At 32.2% G+C, this 4,665-nt stretch overlaps 1 long non-coding RNA gene across 1 annotated transcript; it reads right to left on the reverse strand.

Moving 5' to 3' along the window:
• Window positions 1-1,307: 1,307 nt before the first annotated feature.
• LOC111616680 lies at window positions 1,308-2,870 on the reverse strand. Its single transcript, XR_002755297.1, has 2 exons — window positions 2,718-2,870; window positions 1,308-1,350 (listed from the first exon to the last, which is right to left on the reverse strand). It is a non-coding gene; the product is annotated as an uncharacterized LOC111616680 (long non-coding RNA).
• Between the last annotated feature and the right edge of the window lie 1,795 nt (window positions 2,871-4,665).

A 4,665-nucleotide genomic window follows, 5' to 3' on the forward strand; every position in this document is an offset into this window, starting at 1 on the left:
TGATTTAAAAATATATATAAAAATGGGGAATATCGCACTTCTAACAATCTCTGTGAGTATGTGGGCTAAATTTAAAGAAACCGTGCTTCTCACATGGACAACTGTATGTGGCCAACTCACGCGTCGGAGAACCTTCTGATTTATTCGTGTACGCACCAGACGATAAAACAAAAAATTTCGTGTATCCACAAAGCACTCCAATAAATAAATAAAATTGAAATGACACTTTGAAATGTTTTCCCGATGAAAATGAATAATAATAAAAAGTTTCAATTAAAATGATAAAATGTAAACTTAATTTTATCATAATGAGTTTGCTTGAATTTTGTTTCTTCTGAGATCGCAGCAATGCGCGACGGGTAAGCTAGTAAAATATAAATCTCATATAAAATGCTTATTGTCCAATACACTATTACATTCAAAATTAATTGTTGTACAAGTACAATGCCATTAACAAGAGCAATCAATTATTTAGAATCAAAAATAATTTTTCTAATAAACTAATTACAGCCATTGTTAATAGGGGAGCTCCTATATTCACAAATATTCAACTTATGAACAATTGTCTAAATGACCATATGTCTAAGATATAAATTTTGCGTGGATTCTGAATTGCTCTTGGCTCTTGCAGTTGTATCGAAGTCAGTCTTCAGCTAGTAATAAATAAATAATGTGGATTTATTTCTTTTGTATATTGTCATTTTTTGCTTTTGCAAATTTTGACATTCCATAACTATTCATTGGGTGGTACCAAAGTAAATAACATTGAAATAATGGTTTTTTTGCTATTGTTTGCAATTTTCATAATCTTTTCTAATCAGTGCTTCAAAAATGAATCCAAATGTAATAGTAAATCTAACAGTTGAAATAAATGCAAGAAGTGTGGTTCTATTATTGTGGAAACTAAACTTGACATTATAAAACTAAGTGTGTTTAAGTGAAGAAAAACCGCATTTGAAACATCTGTTACTAAGCCGTAGCAAGTGGTAAATGAGTATAATGTATTCTATCAAGTATACTGAAGGATCAAATACTAACAATACATAGTTATCCTGCATACAAATGTACTTTCTATCTTATTTTTCAACTTATGAACATTTTGATTTATGGTAAAACTTCAGAAACCTAACCTGTTTGTAAGTAGGAAAAGCATCTGTACATAATAATATCATTAAACTGACTATAGAAGTGACACTCTCAACAATACATTTAATTCTGAATACTTTATTACACACTTACTGTTATCTGCAATTCCTAGAGAGTGATCTGCATCTCCAATTACTACGACTGGTTGAGGTCTATTTTTCTTCTGTCGTTTTGGTTTGGGAATGTCAGTTTCTTCAATATTGACTGCAAGAATTAAAAAACTATGTACTTGCATATTTTCCAATTTAAAAAATTCCTATAAAATACACTAATTTTTAATTAATTTCTTTACTATCCACTAGTAAACTATTAGTAAATGATATCTAATAAATAATGCTAATTCAATTTCAAACTGTACAATTGTAAAGTAATTAACTTAAATTATAACTAGTAAATTTATTCTTAAATAAAATTGAAGCTACAAAAAGAATGATGTAAATTTAAAACATTATTTAATTTGTTATTCAGTTATTTTTAGAATTATTTATTTTACAATTTTAATACATTAAAAATTACTAGTTCAATAAAATCAATGCTAATGAGTCTTGCAGTGATAGCTTTTTAATTAATAAACTGTTTATTTTAAAATAAACAATGATAAATTTTATTAAATATATTCAACCAAGCTTGATAATCCAAGGTGGGTGATAATTAGATAAAGAAAAAATGAGTAAAGAATATATTCAGATGTGCACAGATACATGTTTGGTTGGGCTAATCCGTAAGGTAACAGCTTTTTTCATATCCTAACATTTAGAGACATTTGACTGATAAAACTCCAGAACAAATAAGTTTTTTCAACTGTTTTGGACTTTCTACAAAAAAAATTTTCTAGAAAGTCCAAAACAAGATGCCATCAAATCTAAGACATCTTAATTTCCACATGCTCACCCACAGATTTTTTTTTTTTTAAATAATAGAAGACCCGAGACAAGCAACTCTGAGACTTTTCTCTTTCTCTCAACAGAAGTGGAAGAGTTAAACATCAGAATTGAAACCGTCATAAAACGAAAATGCTACATTTCCGGACATGTGTTCCTAATCAAAATATTATGTACTCACTCCCCTGTACAAGTCCCAGAAGTTTGTAACAGGAATTTCCGAACACCCTGTATATCACTGTCTGCTGCGGTATGAAAGTCATAATCTCTTCATTTTCTATGCTAGGCTCTTCAGAATCAACACTGAATTTGATACACACATCTTCATACACACAATCATCCTTACAGCATCGAAAATCCAACATTTCTGAGACTGTCGCATTACTTTTTCTGGGATTTTTAACCATTTTTATAAGGGTTTAGTGATATTTAGGTTTTTAACTTAGTCTTTGGAAAGTCACATCTCACAAGAACTAATACCATTTGAGACATGTGTTTGGTTATGATTAATATGATTAATATATATTACAGAAAAATATTAATCAGAATTGATATAAAATATGTTTTAACCTACACTGAATTATATAATATTACTGATATATGTTAATTAAATTAACTATTTAATATTAGATGCCTGAAAATGTAAAATAACATTGTTCTAAACTTATAAATTAAAACAAATTTATTTACATCTGTTGTGCTGAACAAAATTGACAGCCATGTTGGTTGGAACAAATGAAGTACCACTCTCTTTCTTTATCATTCTTTCTCTTAATAATTTTTGTTTTTCTTCTTCGGTTGCTTCTATATTTCTTATTCTTTCACTGAATAATAAAAAATAGTTTGATTCAGAACAATGTGACAATAAATATATATAGAAAAACTAATAAATATTAAATTTAATATGAATGATTAATAGAGATGCATCGAGTAACTGATTACATTCAATGGCCAAATGTCCAAAGTGGTGAAGGTATCAGCCTCCCACTATAAGGAATCCAGAAACAAATGCAAGAGTTTGAAAAACCCCCAGCAATTTTTAGGAAAGACTTGTCTCGAATGTGTTGAGCCCTATCCTTCACCATCCTGTCACCCCAATCATGGATCTGACCAAACCCAAGATGGGTATGAAAACAGATCTTCTTTGAGCCCACAAGACAGAATTAAAATAACTGATCATATTAAGTTTCATACTTATATACATTTAATGAAATCACTTTAGAATTTACCTATACTGATACTATTATGCATTCCACATCAATCAGTACACCGATATAACAGTCACAAATTATATCTAATATTACGTGATTAGTCTGGAAAATGAGATGAAGGTCCAGACAGTATAATTGGGAAGACATCTGCACAGTTAGTGAGAGTTGCAAGTTTGAGTCCCACTTGGGATGATATTTTCTTCCAGGATATTCTAAAAATTACATTTTACTTACTTATTTATAATTGTTATATTTAACAAGAGATAATGGCCTGGTAGCATATCACCTGCCAAATTACTTAGTAATTGCTTATGTGAAAATCTGACTCTCTTAAGAGAATTTTATTAACTACAGAGCAAAATTGTATGTTTCTTTAATCATTATTTCCATTATTTCTCCCGTTATCACTCCGTTGCCCGAGGAATAGACCCTGGACAATAAAGTGCGTAGTTACTGGAGATGACCTTCTTGACGGACGAAGTCGTCCGAGGCAACCGCAGAAGAAATCACTCTCTCCCCAGGAGACTACTCTATTACAATATTTCACTAATTGGCTAAACCGCAGACACCAACATTTGTTCCTGGGTGGAGAGTGGACAAAAGGTCACCTATTATGGTCAACTATACGGTGAGAAACCTTACCAAAAACGGTCAGTCATCTCCCCAGGTGATGACACGTTTAGTGCACTGGCCAGACATCTCTTGACCAATAAGTGTTGAATTCGCCATAAGATGTCAATAGTGTCGTCACCCATGACGGGGGAGACTGTCATAAATCGGGAGAACTGACATATTGCGTCAACAGAGTCCCCCGAGATTTCCCACGCTAAAAAAGTATAAAAGGGGAACAGTCCAAGGACTCGAAGTGATCGTCGGGGAAGAAGACTACAAGTGCCTACTCTACTCTGGAAGGAGTTCGAGGTTTCTGATTGCCGATCTAAAAGAGGTAAAGCCTTATATTATTTTTTCTTCCCTCTCTCTCAATATAATTGGGACTTAAAATTAATCTTCTCTCGGTATACTCGGGACTTAGAAATTAATCGTCTCTCGATATACTGGAGACTTAAAAAATAGTCTCTCTATATGTACGCGGGACTTAGAATTATTGAATCGAGGACCTTCGGCATGGTCCCACTAACGGGATAGACAAACGTCGGATGTCCGATATTGTCGCGACGCAGAGATATTATCATTACTATTTACTTATTTTTGTTTAACGTTAATGTATTCTCATGTATTAGTATTATTTGTTTTATAATTAAATGTGTTATTCTTAAATTTTACGACTATCTTTGTATACTGCCGACACCTCATCACGACTTCATTACGCCTCCCACTCCTTTTTGCCCTCCTATAGCCATTCTCTGACAGCCAAGCCAATAAGTGGGGAGAAGCTCTCCGCTTCAGCCCCCTCGGTTTAGCCTTAT

The sequence above is a fragment of the Centruroides sculpturatus genome, unplaced genomic scaffold, assembly GCF_000671375.1.
Source record: "Centruroides sculpturatus isolate CEXI.00-Female unplaced genomic scaffold, Cexi_2.0 scaffold3691, whole genome shotgun sequence".
NCBI classification, from domain to species: domain Eukaryota; kingdom Metazoa; phylum Arthropoda; class Arachnida; order Scorpiones; family Buthidae; genus Centruroides; species Centruroides sculpturatus.